General features: G+C 33.5%; 2 long non-coding RNA genes across 2 annotated transcripts; one reads left to right on the forward strand and one right to left on the reverse strand.

The window, feature by feature from the left end:
• Positions 1-9,220: 9,220 nt before the first annotated feature.
• LOC149584167 (uncharacterized) lies at positions 9,221-10,241 on the forward strand. The gene is made up of 2 exons (XR_016380247.1): positions 9,221-9,591; positions 9,654-10,241. It is a non-coding gene; the product is annotated as an uncharacterized LOC149584167 (long non-coding RNA).
• On the reverse strand, positions 9,327-10,518 carry LOC149584168 (uncharacterized). Its single transcript, XR_016380248.1, has 2 exons — positions 10,279-10,518; positions 9,327-10,165 (listed from the first exon to the last, which is right to left on the reverse strand). It is a non-coding gene; the product is annotated as an uncharacterized LOC149584168 (long non-coding RNA).
• Between the last annotated feature and the right edge of the window lie 2,321 nt (positions 10,519-12,839).

Below are 12,839 nucleotides of genomic sequence, written 5' to 3' on the forward strand. Positions count from 1 at the left end.
CCGGAATTGCCCGCCAACCTTATTAACCTAACACTATAAAACATTCGTGTACATGAATGGTTATGGTTATGGCTTGACACCCGCTAGCGCCCGAACGACCGATCACTCAGTGTAATCGGTGTACAGTACATTTGCAAGTGATTTTGGAAATTACATACAGAGAAACTAAAACACAGGTGTGATCCCGCCATTGGGGTGTTTTCCGAAATGATCTTTACGCTTGCTAAAATGATTACGCGTAATACGTAACCGGTGTAAAGTAGGGGGGTGACGTTTCAAATGAAGACTGAGTTATGACCAAGAAATTCTAAAGTATGGAAATAGAAATTCCAGTGCAACTTTACCTTCATAGAGGCGACAATAGAAATGTAGCATTTCGATATACGAAATTTAATGTATAAATTCGCGCAACACCCTGGTTTGGCATCAATTAAATATTTACATTTTCCATTTGAGTTATGCCAAAGTTCGCTTGCTCTTTTTAGACATCCAGTAGAACATTTCAAATAATCAATACTGATCCCTCAACACGTACTCCCTTCAAAATAATTAATTTCTTGATAAAATGTTCTCGGAAAATGTAATTGTTCTTGAAAAAGCGTAGATACGTAATTTTTTCAATTAATTTAGAGGGACTAGATCGATTAACAGTAAAATCAGTTGATTGAATTAAATATTGATTAAGGATTGAGTGGATAAAAATAACTAGAAAAAATTTTCAATATCTGAACTTCAGTCAATTTATAAACCTCAAACATTTCGTTTGTTTTTTCGGCCTTGGTCCAAACCAAGACGGTTTTTTATAATATCTGTTACTTCAGTCTTAATGTTATTAAATTTTGAATAATGATGTTTGCTTCATCGTCATATATTTGCACTCTAAAATATGACGGTGCATTCAAACACCATATAGGCTGTTTTTTCCGGTGCCAAAAAAGACATCATTTAGGGTGTTCTTTAACCCCATTTTTATGATCAATTCAAGCCATTTGCTAATATTATTTGCAAGTATTAAGGAAATATTAGGCATTTTTGCACCATTTACAGTGGTTTTTAACATCTTTGTTAGGCAATCTGTTGAACTTCTAATATTACTTATTTTAATGGTGTTAAAAGTATGGAAAAAGTACGCTACCTCTGTCACATTATTAAACCAAGTTAAGTGAAATAGTTGTTAAATATTTATTTTTTCCATATTTAGCACCACGTTTATGGCGTAAAACAAACCGGTCAATACACCATTTCAAGTCACTGTTTACCCATTTAAAGACCTGTTTACAAATTTAAAGACCTGTTTACCCATTTAAAGACCCTATTTCCCCCGTTTTAAGGCCCTATTGACCCATTTCAAGTTAATTGTACTATGGTAATTAACCGCTTGCCTGCCTTACGACCGAATTCCAATTCGGCTGAAAACTACTGCAATTTGGCGGTTTTGGATTTGGTCTAATGGGACAAACATCTTGGCTTAAATTAAAATTCTATCTACGCCCGTTAACATCTGATTAACTTTAGTGGTTATGTAAAATGAGCAATAATCCCATCTATTTTGTAAAACATTAAGCAAAATTTATAGTTTAGAAGAATGAAATATTTTTAAATCGCAGAAATGCACCGTTATAAAGCGATTCGCTTATTTTAATTTTTAAGTCAAATTACGTAACACTGTAACGAACTTAAACGAAGTTTGAACATAGAATGAGTTCCCAAAAATAATTTTCTAACGTAATATAGTGCCAATGAAAACCCACATATTATTAAAAGCAAATATTTTTATTTTAAACGCTGTCAACGATAAAACGTTTGTTATTATTGAACTTTTTTTTATAAAATTTATAACATTTATAGGATAAACACGCCTACTATTAAGAGGTACAATGCTTGAAATTTGTGTCTCAATGACACGTAACCTAACTAACATATGCCTTACCTAACCCGACCTATAAAACAAGCAATATTTTCAACGTTTTTTGTTGAGGGACCTTGAAAAATAGGGTGTACCCCATATGAGCAGTTCCCTGTAGCAACCGCGATTCCAAAAAAACAGCGGAGTTTTTCAAAACTGCTGTTTTAGAAATAGCGGCTGCTGTTTTAAAATAGCGGCTGCTGTTTTAAAATAGCAGTGTTTGTCTTGAGTTTCGAGCATGTCTTAACAATACAGTTATATTCTATGGTTTCAAACACAACCTTTTCCTTAATCATTTTATCAGGAATGTGACCTACTAACGGATCGTGTTTTTGAAGTACACTTAAATATTGTACTGTTCTTCAGGCTGTATCAGCTTACAATTCTCATACTAGGATAGAAAAATCATTCGGGAAAGGTTATTTTATTTCGGAAGTAGATAATTGTAAACAGTAATTTTTTGGAAAAGGCATATTATAATTCGAGAAAGATTATTTTATTTCGGAAGTAGATAATTGTAAACAGTAATTTTTTGGAAAAGGCGTAACATTGTTACACCAATTCCAAAATATTACTAAACTAAATCTAACCTAACCTAACCTAACCTGACCTGGTACTATTTAGTTGAAATAATCAACTTTAACCTAACCAAATTATCCTTATCTGACCCAGTTCTTTTTGGGTTCATATAACCCAGCTGGGCCAGCTTACTCCATAATAAACAACTATAGTTTTTCGCATATCTGTTTTTCCGCTCTTTAGAGAACTGCTGTAACGGTACGCCGCGTTTACGAGAACTGCTGTATCGGTAATTGCTGTAATGGGTAAACCGCCATTTCGGGAATCGCTATTTAGAGAACTGTTGTTATGAGGACCGCTATTATGAAATCCGCTCATATGGGAACTGCTCATATGAAGGCTTCCCGAAAAATTAACGATTTTTTGGAAAAGGCCCGAGTTGATTAGTAATGACCAAATATTAATCTCGGTTTGTAAAATAAAAATAAAATTCTTATGCCATGAAATATTTTCCAATAAGCATGTATTTTTAAAAAATTGTGCATACAGACCTCAGATAGGTTTTTAAGTGATGTTTTAGAAAGTAAAACATGCTCATTATTAAAACCAATCTGAATCCATTACATTAGTTGTTGCCCAAAAGATTTCATTTGGATAATTTTAACGGCATTAACGTTTTTACTTAAAATCGTGTTCAGTCAGGATTGATATAATAAGAGAGCCTTCAACGTGTACAAACACAATAGGAAAGGTGGTGAAGTACCACTGAACAAGACTATAAATATTCCTGTAAATCAGGCGCATGGTCCTGAAAAGGGGTGAACAGGGGTTTGATATGAGACTAATAGTGGTTTTAAATTGGGACATGAAATGGGTGTAAATTGGGACATGAAATGGGGTAAATATGGACATGAAATGGGGTAAATATGGACATGAAATAGGGGTAAATATGGACATGAAATGGGGTAAATATGAACTAAAAAATGGGGTAAATATGAACTTGAAATGGGTGTAAATATGGACTTGAAATGGGGGTAAATATGGACTTGAAATGGGGGTAAATATGGACTTGAAATGGGGGTAAATATGGACTTGAAATGGGTCTAAATATGGACTTGAAATGGGTCTAAATATGGACTTGAAATGGGTCTAAATATGGACTTGAAATGGGCCTAAATATGGACTTGAAATGGGTCTAAATATGGACTTGAAATGGGTCTAAATATGGACTTGAAATGGGTCTAAATATGGACTTGAAATGGGCCTAAATATGGACTAGAAATGGGTCTAAATATGGACTTGAAATGGGTCTAAATATGGACTTGAAATGGGCCTAAATATGGACTTGAAATGGGCCTAAATATGGACTTGAAATGGGCCTAAATATGGACTTGAAATGGGTCTAAATATCGACTTGAAATGGGTCTAAATATCGACTTGAATGGGTCTAAATATCGACTTGAAATGGGTCTAAATATGGACTTGAAATGGGCCTAAATATGGACTTGAAATGGGGGTAAATATGGACTTGAAATGGGGGTAAATATGGACTTGAAATGGGTCTAAATATGGACTTGAAATGGGTCTAAAAATGGACTTGAAATGGGTCTAAATATGGACTTGAAATGGGTCTAAATATGGACTTGAAATGGGTCTAAATATGGACTTGAAATGGGCCTAAATATGGACTTGAAATGGGCCTAAATATGGACTTGAAATGGGTCTAAATATCGACTTGAATGGGTCTAAATATCGACTTGAAATGGGTCTAAATATCGACTTGAAATGGGTCTAAATATCGACGTGAAATGGGTCTAAATATGGACTTGAAATGGGTCTAAATATTGACTTGAAATGGGTCTAAATATCGACTTGAAATGGGTCTAAATATGGACTTGAAATGGGTCTAAATATGGACTTGAAATGGGTCTAAATATGGACTTGAAATGGGTCTAAATATCGACTTGAAATGGGTCTAAATATCGACTTGAAATGGGCCTAAATATGGACTTGAAATGGGTCTAAATATGGACTTGAAATGGGTCTAAATATGGACTTGAAATGGGTCTAAATATGGACTTGAAATGGGACTAAATATGGACTTGAAATGGGTCTAAATATGGACTTGAAATGGGCCTAAATATGGACTTGAAATGGGTCTAAATATGGACTTGAAATGGGTCTAAATATGGACTTGAAATGGGCCTAAATATGGACTTGAAATGGGCCTAAATATGGACTTGAAATGGGTCTAAATATCGACTTGAATGGGTCTAAATATCGACTTGAAATGGGTCTAAATATCGACTTGAAATGGGTCTAAATATCGACTTGAAATGGGTCTAAATATCGACGTGAAATGGGTCTAAATATGGACTTGAAATGGGTCTAAATATCGACTTGAAATGGGTCTAAATATCGACTTGAAATGGGTCTAAATATGGACTTGAAATGGGTCTAAATATGGACTTGAAATGGGTCTAAATATGGACTTGAAATGGGTCTAAATATGGACTTGAATGCGGTTAAATATGGACATGAAATGCGGTTAAATATGGACTTAAGTGCTCCTTTAATTGTAAAGATTAAATAGGAAAATTGAGACTGGGTGAAAAATAAGTGTAGTTTTAATTTTAATTAAATAAGGTATCCATGAATTTAACCAAAAAAATCGTGTTTTGGGTTAATTTCACCTAAATTTTACTTACGTTTAAAGGTTTATCTCGATTAAGTTTAGTTTAAAGGCTTATCTCGATTATGTCTAATTTAAAGGCTTATCTCGATTAAGTCTAATTTAAAGGCTTATCTCGATTAAGTTTAGTTTAAAGGCTTATCTCGATTAAGTTTAGTTTAAAGGCTTATCTCGATTAAGTTTAGTTTAAAGGCTTACCTCGATTAAGTTTAGTTTAAAGGCTTATCTCGATTAAGTTTAGTTTAAAGGCTTAGATCGATTAAGTTTAGTTTAAAGGCTTATCTCGATTAAGTTTAGTTTAAAGGCTTATCTCGATTAAGTTTAGTTTAAAGGCTTATCTCGATTAAGTTTAGTTTAAAGGCTTATCTCGATTAAGCTTAGTTTAAAGGCTTATCTCGATTAAGTTTAGTTTAAAGGCTTATCTCGATTAAGCTTAGTTTAAAGGCTTATCTCGATTAAGCTTAGTTTAAAGGCTTATCTCGATTAAGTTTAGTTTAAAGGCTTATCTCGATTAAGCTTAGTTTAAAAGCTTATCTCGATTAAGCTTAGTTTAAAGGTTTATCTCGATTAAGTTTATCTTGATTAAGTTTAGATTAAAGGTTTAACTCGATTAAGCTTAGTTTAAAGGTTTATCTCGATTGAGTTTAGTTAAAAGGTTTATCTCGATTAAGTTTAGTTTAAAGGTTTATCTCGATTAAGTTTAGTTTAAAGGCTTATCTCGATTAAGCTTAGTTTAAAGCTTTATCTCGATTGAGTTTAGATTAAAGGTTTATCTCGATTAAGTTTAGTTCAAAGGTTTATCTCGATTAAGTTTAGTTCAAAGGCTTATCTCGATTAAGTTTAGTTTAAAGGCTTATCTCGATTAAGATTAGTTTAAAGGCTTATCTCGATTAAGTTTAGTTTAAAGGCTTATCTCGATTAAGTTTAGTTTAAAGGCTTATCTCGATTAAGCTTAGTTTAAAGGCTTATCTCGATTAAGCTAAGTTTAAAGGCTTATCTCGATTAAGTTTAGTTTAAAGGTTTATCTCGATTAAGTTTAGTTTAAAGGTTTATCTCGATTAAGTTTAGTTCAAAGGTTTATCTCGATTAAGTTAAATTTAAAGGTTTATCTCGATTAAGTTAATTTTAAAGGTTTATCTCGATTAAGTTAAATTTAAAGGTTTATCCGGATTAAGTTTAATTAAAGGTTTATCCGGATTAAGTTTAATTAAAGGTTTATCCTAATTAAGTATAATTTAAAGGTTTATCTTGATTAAGTGTGAAATAGAAATACGAGGCTTTATCAACAGCTATACAGTTTAAATATGAATTAAGTAGTCCATTTAAAATTTATTCGTGTTTTTATCCAAAATATGTATATTTTATGTTTAAATTCACCCTAATTATACTTAATTATGTTGAAATTAATGAAGGATTGTGGTTTGGCAGTATTGATTTATCTCATAAATTGAGCTTCAAAAAATTATTAACCCTAATTTTAATGTTTAGATGAGTTTTTGATTAGTTCCAACACATTGCGTTCAATTTTCATCATGCCCCGTGCTAAATTTGCGGTAACGTGAAGATTAACAATTAAATATGTTGTACCGGGGAGCCCGTTACAACGGATCACTACAAAGGTTACCATGTTAATGAATGATGTGATTCCATAGTTTCGCTTAAATACCAGTAATTAGATCAAATGCCTAAACAATTCATAGCAATTTTGACATATAAACAAACGGCAATGAGGACTGTGGAAATAGCGAACGTAACCCTCTGTTTTCCACGTGGTTACATTGAAAAAATCTGCACAAGGAATTTATTTGACTAATTACGTAAAGACAATGTTCTCCTGGTCACTTACATTTCTAAATTAAATAAACCACTCTTGGTGACAAATAATTTATAAAACGTAATATCATATACAGACTGTTTCACCAGGAAAAAATTGTTTTAACGAATCGTTTCCAACGTGGTTACGTTGAATCTGTGCTGATGTAAACATGGAAATTCCTCTACATTGGTTCAGTTTAAGGAAATATATTACACACCTTCACAATTAGTACCATTTTAGTGAGATTAACAAATAATGAAACCCTGTATCCCTCATACGTAACCCTCCGTTTCGAACGTGGTTACGTTGAGAGAATCTGTGCAGATGTAAACATGGAAATTCCTCTACATTCCTCTACATTGGTTTAGTTAAGGAAATATATCACACATCTTCACAATTAGTAGCATTTTAGTGAGATTAACAAATAATGAAACCCTTACCCTGTATACCTCCTATATTTGTTGGTAGCAGAAAACGAAGCAGACTGCGTATTTTTGTAGTACAGAGCTGTAAATTAGCTTTTTTATCTTTAAAGGGGAAAGACAGTATAAAGACAATATTACATAGACAAACTAAAATACAACTTAAGCCTTGGCCGTAAAGAACGTTCAAAAACTTACTTTAAATGATATAAAAACCTCTGTTAACTGTAATTATTTACCTGAATTACTTTTCGAGACGAAAATTCGACCTGATAACGACGTATTTCTTATTAAGGGTGCTACAGTTAATTAGAAAATACATATAAAGGTGCTCAAGCTCGGATGAAATACCAAAGTAATTTGTCAGCGTCTACTGCCATATCTATGTCTACTGCTAGATAGTCTGACCCAAAATAATTTTTGACGTACTTTCAGAATTAACTAAAATTAACATACTTAGAGTTAATTGATTTAAATAAAACTAGCCGATTGCACACCTTGAATACTTAATTGTTAATTCAAGAGTATTCCGAAAAGTAACTTCGCTGTAGTTTTTCTGTTCGCGGTGGGGGTAAATCACGAAAAACGCCATGTTAATCTCCATAGGAAATTTAGTAAAAGCATGTGAATTTTGCTTTAACGTTACAACAGGGTGTCAAGTCATATCTACAAGGGCCTACCGGCCCTGTAGAATTCAATATTGTATTTTCTTGTATCGGATGTGATATGAAAGTATTGTTTATATACCTCATACTCTCGACAAAAAATTTACCGTAAGCGGCCTTTTCGCTTCAATTTGAGGACCATTTAATTGGTTATTAATCATAATTAAGGAAACAATTTTTTTACTATCGATTTTGATATCTTCTAAACCAGGCCTTTCGAGTAAGGTCGGAGTTTAGATACCCTGGACCTTTCCTTTAAAGCATCGTATCAAAAATATGGGGCAAAAGTTGTAGTATTATATCTTGCAAATACGTAAGAATATAATTATTCCAATTTATTATTAGTTAGCCGGTATGTCAAACTTGGAAATAATCCCAAGCAGAAGCCCATTAAATTAGCCTAGGAAGTAAACAATTACAATAGCTGGCATAGCGTACGTCTCTGCTGGGGTAAGAACTACTTTTAACTCCATGGATGGGGGTTTAGCTTTTTCCCCCTTTCGCAGCACTGTTAGAAATCTCGAGCTGTATTGGAAGTCTTTCTTCACGTGAGCGGGGCGTGACTTCTTCAGCCCATGAACGCTGGATCTCTAAAGGGACTGAAAAACGGTTTAGATCCCACTATGTAGTACGTTTGCGTTATAAAACAAGCTGCCCCAGCAGAAAGGACACTCGTGCGGGATATGTAAGATAATAAACATTTAAACAATAGGGCTAAAAACGCGAGCATTAGATAAAAAATTCTTTGCTAGACGCCATACCTCCAGTTGTGAACTTGTGAGAGTCTAATAAATATTAACAGTAGAACTAGCAGCAGACAACTCCTTCTAAAGACCATAGATATAGTAAAACTATAAAGGGTCTAGATCCACTTCGCTGGCTTAGGCTTAACGAAAAAAACGTGGAAGGGGCAACGAGCAGACTGCCGCTATTTTCTGGGGGTAGCCGTATAAAACGCCATCTATCGGGAACTTTCGAAACTAAATTAAAGGATGAGCTTAGAGTAGTGGCACTCTATGTTAACCCCCTATAGGGCATAATAAGTCAAACCCTCGGAGATGCCATTACTCCATTTTATACGAGCTAAGAGCAGAAAAACGTATTTTATAAATTTTACACCTGTAAAATCGTTTAAAAAACACTTGGAACTTGTATTTCTACTTACTTTCGAGGAAATACCACCGTTTTCTGAAGGTAAGAGTCTTTTTTTATACATTTATTAGTAATGAAAACATTAAAGGCGAGCTAAGCCTTGGTCATGGCCATAATGTAGATTTGATTTGCACATAGAGAAAAGAGGCTGTACTTTTGTGACTTGGAAAATTTATTTTTTAGGCTTTTCGAACATTTCTATGGCAAAATGAGGTAGGCCTAGGAGACTAATGAAATATTTAGAGGATAATTTTGGAAGCAAGGTATCATTGATGAATTGGTTGTCTTTCACTATCATCAAGATTTCGATGTTATCGGGTGGCACAAATACTGCCCAAAAGCATACGGGTACGTTACACACGAAAAGCTGACCCTGAATCTGATGATAGACGTTCCAGTTCATCCGTTTCTTCGTCAAAGTAAAGGTAAAAGTTACCCGAAGCTGCTTTTCCTCTGATAGTTTCTTTATTCTTGAAAATAGTGTAAGGGCATTTGATCTCCACTAAGTACAGCTGGTCCTCAACCAGTATAAGGCAATCGGGGCTTGCCCCAAGGAAGCAAAATTGTGGATTAACAATCAAACCCACAGAGGTGTGACACTGGGTATTGATGTGTTGCCTGAATATTTGAAAAAGCAGCGGGTTCATGCTTCAATCTATGATCAAAGGACAACGCTCCCATTTCTTCTAATGCTTCAGATTGTTGCTCGAGAGTCAAATTACGGAGAGTCAGTTTAGGGATAATTTCATCGGTTACATTAATTTCATCTCCAAATTAGGATGGAATCGCGAACCGTACGGTTTGAGCGCTCTACGTAGTCTCTTTCCAGTGGTGGGAAAGAAATCTGATTTTGTAAAATGTTTTGAACAAATCCGTAAACTGGAGATATCAGTGGACAGAGGTCCTACAGCTGTTGTTATAGAATTAATCCACTTCTTTCTAGTGGCAGTCTCTTTCGGAAAGTTGTGGTAAGAAAGAAAACGTTCTTTACACCTACAGTTTGAACGCAGCAAACATGAGTTGAAGCCATGATTGTTACATAAATAAGTAAATAAAAACGTTTATGTTATATTTTGTTTTATGCGTTTAAATATAGAGACACACACTTAACAAAGTTTGTTATGGTGGGCACCATTATCGACTCTTATTTTAAGAATATGTAACAGTTTAATGTCCGGATATTTAAATATCAGTACCTTAAAACGTTGCTAACGTTTTTTTAACATGATAAAATAACGTTTTTCAACGCTGAAAACAACGCTAATCACTAATCTGCCGTGTTTTACAAGACCAAGGCTTAGCTCGCCTTAAATGTTTTTATTACCAATAAATGTATAAAAAAAGACTCTTACCTTCAGAAAACGGTGGTATTTCCTCGAAAGTAAGTAGAAATACAAGTTCCAAGTGTTTTTTAAACGATTTTACAAGTGTAAAATTTATAAAATACGTTTTTCTGCTCTTAGCTCGTATAAAATGGAGTAATGGCATCTCAGAGGGTTTGACTTATTATGCCCTATAGGGGGTTAACATAGAGTGCCACTACTCTAAGCTCATCCTTTAATTTAGTTTCGAAAGTTCCCGATAGATGGCGTTTTATACGGCTACCCCCAGAAAATAGCGGCTGTCTGCTCGTTGCCCCTTCCACGTCGACCTCCCATTGAATTGTGTATCTACCCTTTTAATATATCTATGCTAAAGACTTAAGCTATCCACTAGCACCATCGCGCGCCACCATCCTTAACCCACCGCACCAACGCGTGCTTCTGAGGAGGCGGAGTCTATTTATCCTTTTTTGCGGCTTCAGCTAGAGTGCGTTCTGGTGGAGTCACCAAATAAGTGTTTACTTTAAAAAATCGAAATCGCAATGATGGGGATGAAAAGCCCGAACACACGGTATTCCTGTCGCCATGCATTGCCAAAGCTACGCTAGAGAGACCTTGAAAACCGGGACCAATACCTCGTGCGAGGGGGGATTCTCCCCCGCACGAGTAAAAAAGGAACGGCCACGGTCGTTATATTGTCTTTTTTTTAATATCATTATAAAGAATCAGAGCGGTGCTAATTTATTAGTAAGAAAATTAAAATTGTAATTAATTGGCAATTTTACTAATTGAAAATGGTAATTGAATTTTAATTACTTTACTGCTAATTGGGAAGTAATTTTTTTCTTTAAATCGGCGAAAGAGATTAATTGAAAATCCAATTGGCTAATTAGCCAAAACTAAATCTAATTAATTTTTAATTAGATAATTACCTTTCCGATGTATACTAATTAATTATAATTACTTCCCAATTAGCAGTAAAGTAATTAAAATTCAATTATAGTTTTAAATTAGTAAAAATGCAAATTAATTAGAATTTTAATTATCTAACTAATTAATTAGCACAGCTCTGCATTGAACCTTGCATTACCAAAGGCGGAACAGGAAACCCATGGGGACTTTTATGGTGATATTTGATACTTACGGTTTCTTTTTCACCTCAATTAGACAAGTAATTAATAAGAAATTTGTAATTAATTATGAAATGAAAGAATGTTTATTGTACATGAAAAAAGTCATTTACAGACTCACGTGAACATGCACATTGTGTACAACGAAAGAACAACAATCAAGTTTAAGTATATACAAGACAAAGAGTATACTATGGATAAGCTGGTACTATGTTATTTTATACATGTGCTAAGGGTTAACGGATGTCAGTTAATTTAATTGCGAATATATCTAGATTAAAACGTAGGAAATTGCATGATCTTTGCATGCGATTAATAAGATTAGTTTGAAAAATTTCTAATTTCTAATTGAATTTAATTAATTTCTTATTGCTATTTGGCTAAATAATTAATTCATAAATACTAATCTAATTGCTAATTGGCTAATTAGTAAATTCATAAATATTAATCTAATTGCTAATTGGCTAATTAATTATTCATACATATTAATCTAATTGCTAATTGACTAATTAATTAATTCGTAAATATTAATCTAATTGCTAGTAGGCTAATAAACTAATTCATAAACATTTATCTAACTGCTAATTATAACTTAATTAGTTGGCAGCTAATTAGCACAGCTATGTTTATTACTGTTTCTCCACGTTATTGCAGTTTTTTACTAATTGAAAATGGTAATTGAATTTTAATTATTTTTCTGCTAATTGGGAAGTAATTTTTTTACTTCAAATTGCCGAAAGAGGTTAATTGAAAATCCAATTCGCTAATTAGCCAAAACTAAATCTAATTAATTATTAATTTGATAATTACCTTTCCGATGTATACTAATTAATTATAATTACTTCCCAATTAGCAGTAAAGTAATAAAAAACTCAATTATGATTTTAAATTAGTAAAAAAAAAGCTAATTAGAATTTTAATTAGCTAACTAATTAATTAGCACAGCTGTGCATTAAACCTTGCATTACCAAAGGCGGAACAGGAAACGCATGGGCGCTTTTATGGTGTTATTTGTTACTTACGGCTTCTTTTCTCACCTTAATTAGACAAGTAATTAATAAGAAATTTGTAATTGTAATTAATTCGTTTGAAAAAGCTGCTTTCCTGCTGGACAAATTGCTAAACTTGGCTAGTTTTAGCTCAGCCCTAGTGTACGAGGTCCGACTGGTTCTGTGATATCTTATAGAAATAGAGACACACGATGGACAAGAGAGT

The sequence above is a fragment of the Phalangium opilio genome, unplaced genomic scaffold (genome assembly GCF_054372755.1).
Source record: "Phalangium opilio isolate 3A_F unplaced genomic scaffold, DU_Popi_V2 ptg001170l_1, whole genome shotgun sequence".
Classification (NCBI taxonomy): Eukaryota; Metazoa; Arthropoda; class Arachnida; order Opiliones; family Phalangiidae; genus Phalangium; species Phalangium opilio.